General features: G+C 44.7%; 1 protein-coding gene across 4 annotated transcripts in view; it reads right to left on the reverse strand.

The window, feature by feature from the left end:
* Positions 1–19,593, reverse strand: part of CAMK1D (calcium/calmodulin dependent protein kinase ID) — a 294,151-nt gene that overhangs the window by 272,185 nt on the left and 2,373 nt on the right. The window lies entirely within an intron of this gene.

Raw genomic sequence — 19,593 nt, forward strand, 5'->3', positions numbered from 1 at the left:
GTGAGGATTGGATCATGCATCCCCACTGCTAAGCCTGGTTACCAAAGGAACTTCAGAAATGACATGCCGGGTGCAATGGCGCATGCCTGTAGTCCCAGCAACTCGGGAGGCCGAGGCAGGAGGATCACCTGAGCCAGGAGTTTGAGGCTGCAGTGAGCTATGATCGCACCTCTGCACTCTTGCCTGGGCGACAGAAGATCCCATCTCTAAAATATATATATATAATAAAGAAATGTTATGTAACACAATAAAGTCTAATGCTTTTCTGGTTCATCCTAACTTCCATTTTTTAGGAACGGCTACCCAAGATTTCTCTTCATGGGATTCGAATTCAATTGCCCAAATCCCGGCGTTAGCTGTGACCTCACCCCAGGAACGGAGCAGTATTCATTCTGCAACTTCGTAGGGTGCTGTGTCCATTGTTAGCGCTCAATGTATGTACAAAACTGACCTTCTTTTACTATTATTTTCAAGGCACGGCCAGTTCTTCTTTTCACATCAGCCTCCTTTTTTATTTCTAATAAAGAGAAAAGGAAGGCTTTCAAATAACTCAAAATGGAAGAGATTCATAAAACGCACGAGCTACTGCACAGAGACATATACTTCTTCTCATCGTTCTCATCTGAACCTCAAAACGGTTCATTTTAACTCAAAAGAAATGGATAAATGGCCAACTAGCCAATTATATCATTACTGAAGATGTGAGCCTTAATTAGTTGAGAAATGCTCTTAAACATATATTGACTTGGGTGGCAAAATCATTCCATTTTTATAAGGGCAACAATCACAAAAACCAAACAGCCATTATGTTCTCTGCTTCATAATAAGAAGGATTTTTTTTCTAGCCTCCCTTCTGTTGTCCATCTGAACAAGTATTACATAAAATAGGCTACAAGCATGACCGATTCCTTACAGCATTGCAAATTCTCTAGTCTCATATTTAAAGTCATGGATCCACTTAATTGGAAGCTGTAACGGTATCACAATAATTGCTCTGCAAGATTCGGACCTAAGGCAAAAGGGGTTTTTCACCTAATGCTCAGAGATGCCTCCACCTCACTCTATTTCCACCTATATATATATTTACCCAGGCTGAACATTCACATATTGTTCACTCGCACCCTCTGCCAGCCTTTCTTGCAATGAGAGGCCCAAGACACTGCAGGTACCCGGCCCATAAATTGTAAACATCAGAGGAGAGAAGAAAACACATAAAGCAAATGTCTTCTTTTTTTTTTTCTAGCTCTGCTGGACCTCGTAGAAAACACCATGAAAGGGTCCCTTCTAAGTGTTCCTTGAAAAGAGGAGGGGGTCATGTCTTTTTCATTTTTTTACCCATAAGACCTACAATGTAACAGATTTGTGTTTGTGTGTGTGCTGAGCTATTTTCTTGTGTCTTTTCAACCTGACATACCAAATAGTAAATGTTTCTGGCTATGCTTTCACTTATCAATTACCAGGAAAGTTAGCAACCCCTGCCCCTTCATATGCAAAGACGACATCTCAAAACAACACCCCCTTTGTCTGTTAAGTTGTCCTGAAGGAATTACACTGATCCACCTATTTTATATCACATTTTTGAAAGATAGCTAGCTAGGAGTCAGAGGTCCCATATTTGGCCATGAATCTGAATGTCAAAAGCCGGCCTAAAATTAAGTGATTGCAGCTAAGCTTCATTGAGCACTTAACTAAACACCAGGCATGAAACAAACAAACAAATAAAAAAAAAACCTCACACGATTTATCTCATAGAAACCTCAACACAACCCTATACAATGTATACTATTATTATCCTCATTTTATGAATTCCAAATGGGGCTGCAGCATTTTGCAGACAGTTGTCTAGTAAATAGCAAAGCTGAGATTCAGGCTTGGGGAATGTGCATCCACCCAGAGTACCAGATCTACTCATAAGATCTACTAGCTAAGAAAGCCTCCAAGTCACAGCATTGTAGGAACACCTCAAATTTTTTCAAAATAATGCCTCAGAGATTTTTTTGATATACCAAAAAAAAAAAAAATGCATGCTCATACCTGCATATAGTTCTCACAAGAGAAGGCTCCCCCAAATAGCCAATAAACTCTAGTGTTCAGTGAACTCTTTTGACCACTAACCCTAAGAAAAATTCAGTCAGTCACTAAAATGCCTTTGAGATGAGGCTGAAAGGAGCAGAGAGGAACAGTTTTATAATGAAAAGGGATCAGGACCGGCTACCTGATTTGGGGGACCCAGTGCAAAATGAAAATGGGGGTACCCTTGTTCAAAAAGCACTAAGCATTTCAGGATGGAGAGAGCAGTGCGTCGGATGAAACACGGGACCCTTTGCACGTGGGGCCCGTGTGCAACTGTCCAGGTCGGACGCCCATGGAGCTGGCCCCAGAAGGGATCCGTGTCCAGGTCCCCAGAGATCACACTGGACTCGAGAGGAATGAGACGTCATAGCCTACGAAATGGCCTGGGCACCACGCTGCACACTTTGGGTGCTTCTCTAGAACTAAATCTGAATCTCAAGCTGGAATGTACAAACAGGTTTGGTTCCTAACAGCTCTGCATGTTAACTCAAAGCAAGGTACACTTCTAATTGCTGCTTATTGCTACAAAGTTGCCTGTGACAAGAGGGAAAATGTCATCTTGCATCGCAAATCATGAAAACTGAACAGAGATTTCCAAACACATCCTAAATAGAAACGATCAACAACTTCGCATACCATGCTAGAAGATCTTTCTTCAGGGAGTGGGTGTTCAAACTTTTTAATTTTCCTATTGGGGAAATCTCCTGGTGTTTTCCAATTACTGAAAATACAGAGAAACCACTTGAGGTGCATAATACGTGATGAGTCCTTTATTACACACCTTACAAGGACTTTTTGAAATTAACAAGCCCTGAGAAAAAGTAAATGTGATCTAATAAACTTTTGAATAATACTTATACTACATTGGAACAATAAAAGAAAAATACGTATTTTAGTGTGAACAGAGCAATGATCTACCAACAACAACAACAAAAAAAACCTTAAGTGAGGGAGAGCACTGGGCTCTGAGTCAAGGAATAAGCTATCTTGGTCACTTACTTGCCACAAGTGACCAGCTAATACAAAAGGGATGAAGGGAATACACCAGCTCATACAAAAGGGACGAAGATGAAATATACTCCTGCCATTGGAGAAAATAAACTAGAGTTTGTCTGAATTTCTGGATATCTGGACTGAATTTTCCATGACCTTCTGCCAACGGATACCTAAGCTATAAACGATGTATATTTTTTTTCATTTCCAGAGACTGCTACATTTTGGTTGCCAGAATTCTAGGGTGCACACTACAGTTTCTTGTTTGTTTGTTTGTTTTGTTTTGTTTGCCAATGGTCTGGTTCGAAATCTCAGGGTTCTCTGGATGCTTTAAAAATTATTTTCTTTATTTGCCAGGATAGAAATAGCAATGCAGTAACAAAATGTATCCTTGACAGATAAAATGGGTACTTGGCTCATCGCGTTCTCAGCACGGAGGTTCCTGACACAAAAGGGAAGCAGGAGGTGGATTCCCAGCGTCCTCACCTGCAGACTGGGCCTGATGTAACTTCCAGCTCCAGGCCAAGGCCAAGGCCAAGGCCAAGGTCAAGGGGGGCAGGTGACGCTCTGGATACTCAATACTAACAGCACAAGTTCCCCTGCTGGCACCGGAGACACACCTGGAGGAAACGTGAAACCTGTTCTGGAGAAGTCTGCCCTACATGAGTCAGCTGTGAGCCTTCCAGAAGCTTCTTCAGATAGATCTAAGTTCAAAACCCCACCCTGTGACTTATTCTAATTAGCCGGGTGACCCGAGGCCACTCAGTTCCTCTGACCTGTCAGTACTTAACCCACAGGGCTGTGGACGGGTTAAATGACCCGTCAAGTGGTCAAGGGTCTAGAGAAGTAGCTGGCGTGACAGATATTCAAATACTGGTGGCTGTGTTATTCTTTTTTTTTTTGAGACAGAGTCTCGCTTTGTTGCCCAGGCTAGAGCGAGTGCCATGGCGTCAGCCTAGCTCACAGCAACCTCAAACTCCTGGGCTCAAGCGATCCTCCTGCCTCAGCCTCCCGAGTAGCTGGGACTACAGGCATGCGCCACCATGCCCGGCTAATTTTTTCTATATATATTAGTTGGCCAATTAATTTCTTTCTATTTATAGTAGAGACGGGGTCTCACTCTTGCTCAGGCTACTTTCGAACTCCTGACCTTGAGCAATCCTCCCATCTTGGCCTCCCAGAGTGCTAGGATTACAGGCGTGAGCCACCACACCCGGCCGGCTGTTTTATTCTTTATCAAATCACCTCCACGCCTTCCCACGAACACCAGCCCTGGCAACCTCCTCAGAAAGCCTGGTACCCACAGAAAACTGATGTCGGCTAAAGGGACACTGCATCTGGCCCAGGTCCCACGAGCAAGGACAACTTTCACTTCAGACTCTGTGAGTCTGGGACATCGAGACAAAGATCCGTTCAATTTTGAAGGAAAGAAACATCAGGAGGTACTACTAACTGTAAACGTCCAGAAATTTCTCATTCCACTGTTAGTTCCACCAGACATCACATCTTCTGAAGAAAAATGATGCAAGCCAAGGTATTACCCTCTAGTTCTAGACAAATCGGCATACAGACGAAAAGTCACGGAACTGTTCAGTGGCCCAATTTGTGAGCATAAAACAACAACAAAAAAAGCCAAATACACACCGCTTCCATAAATAATCTCAAGACTGCAACAAGCCATGTTTGAAAGGAGAAAACTCCAAAAAGGAAAATAACAGAATAACAGTGTTCATAGGACACCCTAGGACACAACCATCCTTGGCTACCCAGTTAACAGAAGCGTATAATAAGCTGAATGTCTATAATCCTAGCACTCTGGGAGGCTGAGGCAGGAGGATCGCTGGAGTTCAAGAGTTCGAAACCAGCCTGAGCCAGAGCGAGACCCCATCTCTACTAAAAATAGAAAGAAATTAATTGGCCGACTAAAAAATATATAAAAAAAAAAAAAATTAGCCGGGCATGGTGGCGCATGCCTGTAGTCCCAGCTACTCGGGAGGCTGAGGCAGGAGGATCGCTTGAGCCCAGGAGTCTGAGGTTGCTGTGAGCTAGGCTGACGCCACGGCACTCTAGCCCAGGCAACAGAGTGAGACTGTCTCAAAAAAATAAATAAATAAATAAGCTGAGTGTCATTTACATTCGACTTTGGGTCATATTATTGAGGGAGAATCTATTCCACAGCATCAGCAGCACTAAGTCCACAGCCCAGTGACATTTATCTTGCCCCTCGTCTGCTTTCTCCGAGCACAGCCCCAAGGGCAGCCCAGAGAAAGGGCCCGTTAGGAAGCCGGGGTGGGGACGACACAAAGCCCCACAGATTAGAAACTGCCACCGCTAATGCAGGCAGTGAGTAATCCTCAACTTGGAGAACGGGTGACAATTTAGAGACGAACACCAGAGGGAGAAAATATGGGGGGAACGTTCTCAAGAACTTATCAGTAACAAAAACATTTAGAAGAGCAAGCTCCCTGAGCCACCCACCGTGGAGACAATTCCAGTACTCGGGATTTTTTTAAACGGAACTAAACAGACTCTCCACCCATTACTCAGCGTGCTAGGCATTTGGGGAAATCACGTGTAAGAATATCACCGTGCAAGAAAACGTCCCTTGCTCTGATGGACCTTTCAGTTGCATCGGACAGAAAAACTGTCACGGAAGAAAAACAGGGAACAAGTGACCCTCAAGAGGATGTATCAAAGATTGAAGGAATTCAAGGCAGAGAGGTCCGAGGTGGATTGTGGGGGTCTGGGGACACTTGATGGCTGGGGACCAGACTCAGGATAGCCCTGAAGAATCAGTGAGCAGGATCTGGAAACAGGAGACGCTGCATGAGCAAGGACACCGAGACTGGACGAAGGGGACCGCATCTCTCATTTGCCATGGAACCCCTGTTGGCTCAGCAAGCGTTCGACAAACGCTTGCTAAATGAATATGGGACGGCCATCCCTGAAGTGGATCACTTAAGAAGCTCCACCAAAAAAACAATTCAGTTACCAGCTCTTATGATTCACCTCCGTCTATTCTGCTAGAAATGACTTCCACCCGCTATGAACCCCGAAAAGACTTCACGGCACATTCATATCGCTTACCAATCACTGCTCTGCATGATTGATCTATGGGTACATGCCAAATTTTCTCAAACTGGTGGTCACGGTAGTATCTATTTTATTGAAGTGCTATGAGGATTTAACATGTAAATTCATGCAAAATACAGTCCTGTCGCTTAACGATGTGGACATGTTCTTAGAAACGCATCACCAGGCAATTTTGTCATTGTGCAAACATCGTAGTGTGGTCTTATACAGACCTAGAGGCTGTGGTCTGCTACACACCTAAGCCATATGGTATAGCCTGTTGATCTAGGCTGCAAACCGAGGCAGCATGTGACCGTATTGTAACACAATGGTAAGAATTTGTGTAGCTAAATATATCTACACATAGAACAGGTACAGTAAAAAATATGGTATAAAAGATTTAAAAAAAAAAAAATGGTACACCTACATAGGGCATGTGCCATGAATGGAGCTTGCAGGACCGGAAGTTGCTCTGGGTGGGAGAGTGAATACTGAGTGAATGTGAAACCCAGGCTAGGACATTACTGTTGTCAACTTTAGAAAACACTGGGCACTTAGGCTATATTACATTTATGCAAAATATTTTTTCCTTTTATCAATCATAAATTAACTTTAACTTACTGTAACACTTTTACTTTATGAACTTCTTATTTTTTTTTTAAACTTCTTGACTCTTCTGTAATAACATTTAGCTTAAAACAGAAACACATTGTACAGCTGGACAAAAATATTTTCTTTCTTTATATCCTTATCTCCTGGAATAGCTCCTGAAGGGCCTGCCTGAGGTTGTTTTACAGTTAGCTTTTTTCTTAAACAAACAGAACGAGCACACTCTAAAATAACAATGAAAAGTATAGTCTAGTAAACACATAAACCAGGGACAGGCGTTTACGATCAAGTATTATGTACTGTGCATAATTTGATCCGCTATAATTCTGTACAACTGGTGTGCTTCCCCCTGCATCCCTATAGACACCCGAGTGATGAGTTGCATACGACATTATGACGGCCACAATGTCACCAAGCAACAGGAATTTTCCAGCACAATTATAGTCTTACAGGGCCACCGTCCTATACGCTGTCTGAATATCAGTGACCGAAGCATCGTCACAGGGCACATAACTGCATTGTACTTGCCACAGTATGTAGCACCTGGAAAGTATGCCATACATGCTTGCTATTATTTTATTATTATTATTATTTTATTTATTTATGCTTTTTTTAAATTCTCTTCAATCCAATGTTTCAATGCTTCATAGGAGTTTGCTATTATTTTTAATACTGTATGTTCCTTTATCTTACTCACAGAAGCCAACATTCTCTTTGGCAGACAGCAGCTTATTAAACACTCCCTGAGGGGCCGGGCGCGGTGGCTCACGCCTGTAATCCTAGCGCGCTGGGAGGCCAAGGTGGGAGGATCACTCAAGGTCAGGAGTTCAAAACCAGCCTAAGCAAGAGCGAGACACCCCATCTCTACTAAAAATAGAAAGAAATTATAGAAAAAAAAAATTAGCCGGGCATGGTGGCGCATGCCTGTAGTCCCAGCTACTCGGGAGGCTGAGGCAGGAGGATTGCTTGAGCCCAGGAGTTGGAGGTTGCTGTGAGCTAGGCTGACGCCACGACACTCTAGCCAGGGCAACAGAGTGAGAACTCTGTCTCAAAAAAATAAATAAATACTTCCTGAGGAATGCTAAGTTATTCCAACTTCTGGATTTCTTTTTTTTAATTTTAAAATATTACCGGGGTACAAATGTTCAGGTTACACATATTGCCTTTGCCCCACCTGAGTCAGAGCTGCAAGTGTGTCCATCACTCAGACAGTGCACACCGCACCCATTAGGTGTGAATATGCCCATTCCCTCCTCCCCACTGGCACCTGCCCGACACCCGATGGATGTCACTACTCTATGTGCACATTAAGCGTTGCTCAATTAATACCAGTTTGATGGTGAGTGTGCTGCTTGTTTTCCCCCAACTTCTGACTGTTGGAACTTTCTTAGGCAACAGCCCAGCTCACCGTCCCCAAGCCCCCTGTTCTGACAAGGTGTCCCTGTCCTCGGCTTCTATACTGTCCCCCTCCCAACTACACCACTGTCACACAGAATTGTAATTACCTGCTCATCTGTCTCCCCCCAGAAAAATTTCTTGAGGACAAGAACCCTGTTTCGGCCGGGTGCAGTGGCTCACATCTGTAATCCTAGCACTCTGGGAGGCCAAGGTGGGCGGATCATTTGAGCTCAGGAGTTCGAAACCAGCCTGAGCAAGAACGAGACCCTGTCTCTACCAAAAATAGAAGAAAAAAAAAAATGAGCCGGGCATGGTGGCGCATTCCCGTGGTCCCAGCTACTCGGGAGGCTGAGGCAGGAGGATCGCTTAAGCCCAGGAGTTTGAGGTTGCTGTGAGCTAGGCTGACTCTAGCCGGGGCAACAGAATGAGACTCTGTCTTAAAAAAAAAAAAAAAAAAAAAAAAGAAGAACCTTGTTTTGTTTACCAACACTCTCTTAGTGCCTGGCATGGAGTATACTCTCCAATGTATGATATCTGATACATTTAAAATCAAGAAAACGAAAAACGATGGAATCAGTCTCTCAATTCCCCACGCGCATCCTCCAGAGCTCATTTCCCAACACGACAAAGTGACTCACGTGGGATCAAGGCGTGCAGAGACAAAGGCTGGGCTGGGCCACCCTCTGACCCAGGCTGCCACCTCCCTGGTCAGCTCCACTGCGTGGATGCTGTGTCACCCGGCTTCCTAACACTCGCCGTCACACTCTTAGAGATGACACAACAGGAAGAGACTTGGCCAAAGCCCAGAGGTCTGGATGTGGTAGAGGTTAACCCGGGGACCTCAAGCGGGTCGCTTAACCTCAGTGCACCTGTGTCACAGCCCAGGAGACGAGACAGCTGGTCCAGGCACTATGCACTCGAGCTGGAAAGGTGTCACCCTCTTGTCGCAAGAATGAGTGGATTCTGAAGACTACTGCGTTCTAAAGAGAGGCTGGCTTGAAGGTTTTGGGTGTCCCCGGGTTGGCAGAAGGCGGGACTGTGCCTGTAACGGTATTTGTTTTATGTCACGAAGCAGCTGAGAAGCCTGCTTCCTGAGTCTTGCCCTGAGCAGGCAGTGGCAGCCACTCTCGGGTATGAATATTTTTTTATCTCCTTTTTCTCACATGTATAATTAGCTCTCTGGAAGTCTGTGGAGTTGGGGCTGATCTTGGCGCCAGGATCTGTCCCGCTGCTGACTCCGGGGATGTGTCTAGAAGTGGCCATGAGGGTAGAGATGGTGACCGTGACAACCCAAGCAATGCCACCACCACCAGCACCAGCACCGCTGCCAAGCTACCGCAAAATACTGATATACTTAAAGTCTGACACCCAGAGTGTACGACAAAGACTGCCACCATCCTATCCATAAGCCAACTCTCAACCCGTCCACACTTGCTCAGTTGGTAAAATATGGAAATACCTGTTAGTATAAAGCCACAGCTCCCCAACCCCGTGGGTCCACCCACACCACTGACCTCCGGGGTCTCTCCTGAGCCCTCCCCACTCCCTAAAAGGACTGACTGCTTAGGATCATCCAGCCAACTCTTGATTCTATCACCTTCCTTAGACCTTTGCATTCTTTTCAAATTCTCTACAAGGATGACATGCTTCTTTCTCACTTTTTAAAAGGTTTTCTTAAGGTACCAATCACTTAAAACACTAAAAACCGAAACAATATAACACCACCTGAATAGAGCCAGATGAAATATACTATGAAACTTTGGGGTTTGGGTTGATACTTTCAGATTTAAGGTCAACTGTGACCCAACGTCTAGGGGAAGCTCGGAAGCTCGCCCAGAAACCGATAGCTAAGTTTCAAAAAGTGAGCATGACCCTAACATTGATGAGAAATAGCTTTAAAGCTATAATCAATGTAACCTGATACTTCCTTCTGTCTGTATTAGGCCTTGCTATTTAAATATATATATATCAAGCATCACACATTAGAATAGCTCACATGGGACTTATAAAAACTCTGTAATATAAGCAGGTGTTAATTCAGGTATAATGATCCCCATTTGACAAAGTAATCAAGACTTGGAATAAAACCAAGATTCCACAATTCTTAACATATCGACTGCCACGTGAGTTGTATTTAACTCAGGCTAGTTCTGAGCCCGGGACCTCCTGAAGCAAAACCCTGCAGCAGGTTGGTGAAAATCTTGTTGATGATGTTCTTATTGTTACAATTAATACTGACACATTTCATTCTAAAAAACATGGTTTGCATTGCATATATAACTCATGCAAAGAAAACGATAAAAAGTAACAAATTAGAAAAGATCATTTTGTTTTTATAAAAAAACCGGGGCCCCAGGGAAAAAACAATTTTTTTGTCTAGTGTGGCAGTCCCTGTGTTAAGTGGCAGGGCTAAACCTCAGATCTCCTGGCCTCTGCTTCCTTGATTGGTGTGTTGGAGCGACCTTACCTAGCAGCCCACGAGAGCCTACCTAATTCAAGAATTTTGCAAGTAGGTTGCTAAACCGTGGGGAGTTGAAATCAGCCCAGATGGGGCTTACCAACACACAGTGACTCCTGTGGCCACCTTACCACCCACACAAGGAAGAGGTTTCGGGTCTTTTTCTTTTTATTATCATCAGTCAGTAGTTCCCCATTGCACCGACTCCACTAACCAGCTTCGCAGCAGCCGGATACAGGAGCTACAGCACCAAACTGCGAAGCCAGGACTCCTCATTCTCCACCTGCCACTTAGCAACCAGCTCACCTAAGCCATTTAACCTCCCTGACCCTCCATTTTCTTATCTGCCAAATGAGGGCAATAACTGCTGCTCACTCCCAGCTAAGAGTCAGAAGGAATTACAGATGCAAAAACCACTTTGCAAACTGCAGAACACCACGCAGCTCTGGAAAATGGTCCATGGCAGGTCCTCAAAAAATTAAACAGAAATTGCCATGTGATCCAAGCGATTCCACTTTTGGGGTATACACCCCAAAAGAATTGAAAGCAGGGGTGTCAAAAGAGAGATCTGGGCACTGATATTCACAGCAGCATTACTCACAAGAGCCAAGAGACAGAAACAACTCAGGTCCATTAACAGGGGATAAACAAAATGTGTTCTATCCATACAATGAATACCATTCAGCCTTGAAAAGGAAGGAAATTCTAACACCTGCACATGGGATGAACCTTGAAGGCATTAAGGTTAGTGAAATAGGCCAGACACAAAAGGGAAAATACAGTCCTCCCTCCCTATCTGCACACTGGAATCCGTGGATTCCCCCAACCATGGATAGAAAATATTTGGGGGGAAAACTGCATCTGTACCCAACATGCACAGACTTTTTTTTCCTCATCATTATTCCCTAAACAATACAGTGTAACAACTGTTTACACAGCATTTGCATTGTATTAGGCATTGTAAGTACTCTAGAGAAGATTTAAAGTATGTGGAAGGTTATATGCAAATGCGATGCCATTTTATATCAGGGACTTGAGCATGTGTGAATTTTGGTATGGGGGGGAGGCGCCCTGGAACCGATCCCTTTGAAGATACCAAAGGATGACTGTATTGCATGATTTCACTTACATGAGGCCTCTAGAGTGGTTGCATTCAGAGACAGAAAGTAGAGTGGTGGGTGCTAGGGGGTGGGGGAGGGGAGAATGGGCAGTTCTTGTTTAACAGGGACAGGGGTTGGGTTTTGGATGATGAAAAAGTTCTGGAGATGGATGGGGGTGACATTTGCACAACACTGTGAATATACTTAATGCCACTGAACTGTACACACACAAATGGCAAGATGGTACATTTTATTTTATGTATTTTTTGACCACAACTTTAAAAAAATAAACACTCAAACAGGAGATCTTGTTATTACAATATAACCCTGTTGTCAAAGGAGCTGACAGGGCCATTAAAAGCCAACACTGTTTTATTTTTATCATTGCTGGGACCACAAACTCCATTTTTACTGACCACGCTAACACAGGCAAAAAGAATCCAAATAGTAGATAATTCTTGCACCGATTATTGCCAAAAACAGGCTGTCTGCAACCGATACGCTAGATCTGTTCCAAAAGTCCATTTAAAAGTTTGTGTTGTTGTTGATGTTATTTGAGGCATATTTTCTTATAGAAGTGAAATTTTTCATGGTAATTAGGATCCTAATCATGGAGTGGGTGATATGGCTGAGTTATGCTAGTGTTAACAGTCTGGCCTTACATAACCTTAACATTTGTACCCCCACAATATGCTGGGAAAAAAATTAAAAAAAAAAAAAAAGATTGACAATACCAAAAAAAAAAGAAAAAAAAAACAAAAAAAAACATCAGGCCTGGCCTGAAGTCTTTCTCACCTCACCCCACCCTCAATTCCCAGTGGGAGACCCATCTGAGCTTCTCCAAAGTTCCAAGACCAGAATTACCTCTTCTTCTCTCTGTCTCCCATTCAAATGTTAATTACCTGTTAGAGAAAAAGTACTTTCCTTAAAATCGCATCCACAGTACATGACAGGCAGTCTCTCAACCTGGTTCAAGGTATTGACAGCTTCTCAAGTTTTAAGGCAAATTTCAAGCAGTCATTTTTTTTTCAAGCTTAAGGAAGTGTCAGCCCATATATGGGAAGACATCTGGGGGCAGGGGACGCTGGCCCGACAGTCACTCCGCAAGACCCCCCCTGGCTTTGTACAGCTTCTTCTCTTCTTTCCAACCAAAAATTATCTAAAGCAACAAGGGTTTGGGTTTTTCTTCCTTTTTCTTCTCACCACACTTTGGGCTTTGGTGGGAGGGGACAGAGTTGTGCAGAGAGGCAGGCAAGACTGTCACTCGAAAATCAGGGACTGTCTGAGGTTTTATTTAATACGATATCCTTAGGATTCCATTTACAGCACCAAATCCAATTTATTGTAAAACCAATTCCAGTGATCCGTGTTGTGGTCATGAAAGACGGAGAAAGGTGCTCTCAACAAGCAGAAATATCGACTACTTTCCATTTGGGGGACTTTTTCTTTCCCTGCTCACCCTGTTAGAGAAGTATCAATAAATCATGACCACAAACACTGTTTGGCCACCAAAAGGGCTAAAACAGACAGGTCAAGATGAAAACTAATGCCCAATTTGGAAATCAGCTCCTCGAGTGCTATACTCACATCCTGTGACATGGGGAATTAAAAGCTTCTAAGATCTCCTCCAACCTCCCATCCAAAAGTCCCCCAGAAGGATATTCTAAATAAATTGCTACATATGCTTCTGTGGTACATACATATGCATGCTGCCATTTTTAAATACTCTATACCGTTAAAATTAATTCAGTGTATATAGGTTTTAAACTACAAAACTCCATGATGGTAAGACATTGTAAAGTAAGTTGCTTGAGTCATCAGATCGAAACATTATTTCCAATAAGAAACAAAGCAGAAACACCCAAGCAATCCTCCAGAGCATTTGGAGTCTCAAAAAAAAGACACAGCTGTCAGAGGAGTCTCTTGCCGGAACTGACATAGAGAGGGCCAGATTTTTAAAAATCGGCTCAGGGTGCAGGAAAGGTGCTAAGACACAAAGCCGAGCCTGTGATATATGGCAAAACTAGGTCACTCCAGTACGGGAGCTGGTCCAGAGGAGGTTTCAGGCTGACTCTCTTGCTTAATGCTAGCATTATACGAACTAATCACCTCCTAGTGGGAGCAAATGGCTGAATGGACCTTCCAATTCTGTGCAAATGGCCTCTGAGGCACAGGGACCAATGACAGAGGGCTGGCATTTACTGAGCAGGTACCCACGGGTCATGCTCTGTTCTAAGTGGTGGTTCTCACGCACCCTCATTTAATCTCCACCACAATCCTCATTTTAGGTCCCAGAGTCATCCTGTTTTACATAGGAGGACACAAGGTTAAGAACAGTGAGATAATTTGCCCCAACCTATACAGCCAGGAAGAAGCAGGGACCCAGGATTCGAACTCACATCCGTGTAACCTCCGAGCCTACCTTCTTAGCTACTCACTGTACTGGGAAAAACAATCAGCAATTGTTCTTCCCTCCTGGACTGAAGAATCGTTTATGGTCCCTTAAATCAATTTTTTGGGAGGTTAAATATGCACCACGCTGCCTACTTGCCTACAAGAGCTCCCCAAAAATCAATTTCCAACAGATACTGACATAGTCTTTTCCACTGGCTCCGACCCTGAACATCCAAGGATGGTCGCCACAGCTGCTGAAGCCAACTACAGTCCGATGACAGTTACTATATACTGAATCCCAGTGATATGTCAGGTACCTCATATACATCACTGAATCCTTACAACAATCCCATAAGCCGGCAACTTTTCTATCTTCCCCTTAACTCAGAAAGGAATCTATCCAGGGACTACAGCTATGAGTGGCTTACGCCAGAACTACCTTCCAATTACGTGTCATTGCTCCCCTACCCAGTCTCGGTAAATTGCCATCTTAAAGTCTTAGCCTCAAGATCCAGCGTGTTCACCAAGAGGCAGAAATCCCTCCAACTTTTGAGTCCTGCTGAAATACTAGGAAAATAGCACAACACGCACAGCTGACAGTTGAAGACATGGGATGAACTTGATCTGTCATAGAATGAACTTGGCCTATCCGGTCTATATGAAGGTGACCCTTGGTCTAACTGGAGCCTGAATAATCAATGCATTGCATAACAAACCTAAAAAAAAAAAAAAAATCAAGTGAGATCTAATAAAAAAAAAAACTAACCCAAAGAAAAAGTGATCTCCACATCACAGAAAGTCTAGGCAGGGGTCCTCAAACTTTTTAAATAGGGGGCCAGTTCACTGTCCCTCAGACCGTTGGAGAGTGGGGCCCACATTCCACGCATGCGCACTGTGGGCCCGGGACAAGTCGGCTGCTAAGCAGGACAGGCAGCAGGGGGCAAAAACACCTGGCAGGCCGGATAAATGTCCTCGGTGGGCCGCATGTGGCACGAGAGCCGTAGTTTGAGGTCGCCTGTTCTAAAGGCATGATTGTCATGGATCGAGAAGATCCTGTTGGCATCTTTCCCCGAGTCCACATGTCCTCCTGGACCACATATGCACTGACAGGCCATCTGTAATCAAGAAAGCAGCTGGGGGCAGTTGACTCAGGCCCCAGGCTTCGTGGTGGCCACTTAGATGCAGTTCCTTCATTAATTAAAGAAACATCTCCCCAGTGGGCACTGAGCTCCCCAAGCATTTGCATGAAACCTGAGATGCTCTAAGGAAGAGAGGCATGAGGTCCAGGGACTGCCACCCTCCCGGGCAAGTTAGTTGACCAGTAATGTGACAATTCCCTGCTAGACCTGAGCCTAAGCCCTCCCAGAGGAGAGAGGAGGAGAAGCAGAGGAGAGATACTGCAGGGGATTTAAGGAGATTTATTTGGGGAAAGGAAAGATTAAAGGGATTTAACTCGACAAGTTAACCCCTGAAATCCTCCCAAGAGCACTCAAATGTCCACCTGGCACCAGCCAAGCCTGCTTACTGCCCAACCAGCTGCCAAGTTTGAACCAGAAATTTGCACTTGAGACACAGTCCTCATTAGCTTCTCTGGGAACAAGCTCTACCTGAAAGCCGAGCATTCCCCAGTCCCTCGCTACTAATCAATAAGGACATTAGAATTTGTCTTTTTTCAACCAAGAAAAACTTTTGGCTTTTTCTCTCCAAATACAAAACATCCTACTGAAGAAAGGGGTAGCAAGAGTTCTAACATTTATTATTTCTCACCGAATGTTCTTTGAGCTTTAAATTCCCAAGTCAAGTGGGAGAGTTATAGGTTATAGACTCGCCTGTCAAAGTGATCTAGCTCTTTCTACTGATAATTCTAAAGGCACAAATGAGCATTTTCACAGAAAGTTAAACAGTTCTTCCTGCTAAAATTTCCAACCTGTCACGGACTTTCCCACTTGTGACAGAAGAGGGGGTCCCTCAAAGTCCTTTTCCAGAACTTTGCCTTAAAAATGTAGGATCTCCTCACCAGGCGAGTCCAGAAGCCAAAGGGTGTGTGCTTGGTCCATAGACTGTTTCCAGAACTTCCCAGGGCACGGACAGCCCCAATGCACCAACAGAGCAAGTGCTCAGAAAATCCTTGGAGAAACCAAACCAAACCACCAAATGTCCTGTTCTTCCAGCCCCAAATCCTTGGAGAATCTCACACCCCACATCCAACCCCACCAGCGATTTCTACTGGCTCCACCTTCAAAGCGTAGCCAGAATCTAACCACTTCTCCTCACTGCCAGAGCTACTTCCCAATTCTACAGCCCCATATCCCTCCCCCGTCTCTACAGCAGGCTCCTAACTGTTCTCCCACTTCTGCCCTCGAGCCTGATGTCTGTTGTCAGCACAGGAACCCCAGGGATCATAAAAACACAAATCAGATCGAGTTACTCCTCTACTCAAAACCCTCCACCAATGTTCCCCCCATTTCTCTTACAGCAAGAGCCAAAGTCTTTACTGCAATCTACAAGGCCCTGGTCAACTCTGCACCCCAACCCCTGGACCCCAACTTCCCACCGTGCCTCTCCTACCTCAGCTGCCAGCCTCTGCCCCCTGGAACACGCAGTTCCGGCCACACCGGCCTCCGGGAAGTTGCTGGGCCTCTCAAATGCCTAGCAGAAGCTCCCCCGTCACTGTTTCATCTAACTGGAACATTCTACGATCAGAGAGCCCCACGACTCATCTCCATTCAAATACGAGCTTCTCAGAGCAGGCCCTGCCATCACCCCACCCCAACAAATCCCCGCTCCCCACTTTCTGTCTCTCCCCAGCCTGCATGTTCTAGAACACACTCTCCATCTTGCATCTTCGTCTTCCGTGTTTGCTGTAGCTCCGGGAGAGCAGGCGCTCTTGTCTGTCTGTTCGCTGCCATGTTCCTGGTGCCTACAACACAGCAGGTGTTCAACGGATATTTTTAAATGCATGAGAGGCTGAATTTATATCATGCCTCAAAACAAGAGGACGGAGGAATCCAAACTCCTAACAAAGACTGCAGCCGGGATACCCTTGGGTAGAAATCTAGGGGGCTTCCTACCTCTATTTTGCTCTTGGTAATATTCTTTTCCAGTGCTACTCACAGACTCTACAATGCTGAGTAACCCCAGAAAAACTACTATGAAATCAGCCAGCCAAACATACATACCACCCCAAGTGGATTTGCATTTCCTCCCCCTCATACATACGTGCACACACACACACAAAAAAAAAACCCAAAAAGGAAAAGTTGAGTCTGTTTTCCCTCTAGCCTTTCAGAAAAATCAATCATGTGTCTTCAACAGGTGTATTTATCAAGCAATTTCGGAATAAGCAATGTAAGTATGAGATGAGTAGAGAAAGGCAGTGCTTGACCTGCAGAAGTTTCTATTTATACACTTCCTAGAGCAGCACCCAGCAGGCACTCGTTGAATGAAAAAAAAAAAAAAAAAAAGACTCACTGCAATTGACATTAAGTGAGATCAGGCTGCCAGTCCTGAGCTGTTTCCACTTTGCAACAACCATGGACATAAAAACGTCCCTCGGCGCAGAAATGAGCTGCCCCAAGCCACACAAGAAAAGCCCCCAAGGAACAAAACAAAAGCAAGAGCCCTCCTTCCAGGGGGGAGCCACAAAACCTCGGGGTTATAAGGGCACTTGGGAATCATCTAGGCTTCCCCGTCCACCCCAGTCCCCTGGATTTTTAGAGATGAGGACGCTGGGACAGGGAGAAGGCAACACCGTGGGCAAGTGGCCAAGCAAACCCACAAGGCCGCACGACCCCTTCGTGGCTGCGCCAGACCTGGGTCCCAGGCTCAAACCCTCCACGATGCGCGGTCCAGCAAGCTACAGACAGGAATGACTTCAACTTCAAGTGTTCAGTCTATATAAAAAACACGCATCCGTTCCCTGCAGAGATAAAGCCATGTTTTCTAGGACATGCCGTTTTCTAGACTCCAGGGGAAGGGAGGCAAGGTTGGGATGACAGAGCTGTCCCTCGCTGTGCCAAGTGCTATGCGCATGCATTTCACAGCCTGGCCATCGTAGACGTGACTTCCATGAGGCTGGGGCACGACACCGCACTGAAGCTTTCTCCCCACCCATCTACTTCTCCAAATGGCAAATTTTAGGGCTTTTTTTTTTTTTTTTGCTGCTGCAGAAGTCATTTAAACATCACTACAGTAGGGATGGCCTGAAAAGGCTTAGCAAAGATGCCAACAGAAATGTTTACCACTCCTAATTTGCTGTTACACAATATTTATTTGCTCTCGCAGTGTGCCAACGATCTGCAAACATGTTGTTGATTAATAAACAGTAATTAAGTCTCACCACCTTACTCAGAGATATGGTTGGGTTCTGGGCTTCCCTTGTACGGGAGACTAAATTGAAGCCTGCAGTTTGAAAGGTTTCCTCCTAAGCCCTGACTCAGAGGTGCATGACACAGCCCCGGCCAGACCGCAGAAAGCCGGGTCCTTTCCCTGGTGCTGTCTTTGGTTTCCACAATCTCATTTTCCACTGCCAGCCTCCAGCAAGGCCCCTCGAACCCCCAAAACTCAGCAACCTGACCCTGTGGCTTCCAACAGTAAATGTTCTGCTCTACCAGGAAAGACACTTGGATAAGACAGCCAAATGTCAGATCACAATGTCTGGCCAAGTGAGTTCTGCTGGGGCCTTTACAATGCCTTATTTTTTCCCTTCCTTTCCTGTCTTCAGGGATAACCAGGCTTTATTTTAAAAGCATTTTAACACCATAAGTTGACAGCCTTGCTTCTTACAGGGCTTTCCTGCCGCAGGGTCTAAAAGACAGATGGTGAAGGTGTGACAAACAGAATGATTGGAACTGCAGAGTACTTTGGAAATGAACTTGAAGGGTAACTGCTGGTGCCTCTGACTTATGCTAGATTGCATTACAAACAAGAGAAGAGCCCAGACTCAAAGAGCCCACCCCAAGGGACCAGAGGTGACCTCCATATTAAGATGCAGGCCACAGTTGCTGGACTTGGCCCAGGGTAAAGCAGGCATCCTGAACTCCGGACCCCTTCTAGAAAGTCCAAGGAGACAAAATCATGACGATCCAAAAGCTCTGAAATGCTTACATATTTAGATAACAATTTATCCCCTATGTTTTCTTTTCAATAATATTAAAATTAGCCCTCCAAATACTAAAGTTAAGTCCAATTATGATTAACCATCTGCCATTACGCAATCCACAGTGTGTCTACCCCATGTAGATAATCAAGAGTTGTTCTGATCACCTTTGAATATCAGCTCCACCACTTAATAGCTAGCTACCATTTCGCAGGTCACTTAATCTCTCTGTTGCCTGAGTTTTCTTATCTACAAATCGGGGATAATAGTTAAATACCTGCCTCATAAGGTCACTCTAAGATTTAAGTGAGTTAATACACACAAGACAAGTAGAATAATGCCTGGTCTTGGTAGACATTTCAGAATACCACCTATGATTAGCATGACTATTATGTCAC

Source organism: Microcebus murinus, chromosome 25 (assembly GCF_040939455.1).
Source record: "Microcebus murinus isolate Inina chromosome 25, M.murinus_Inina_mat1.0, whole genome shotgun sequence".
Lineage (NCBI taxonomy): Eukaryota > Metazoa > Chordata > Mammalia > Primates > Cheirogaleidae > Microcebus > Microcebus murinus.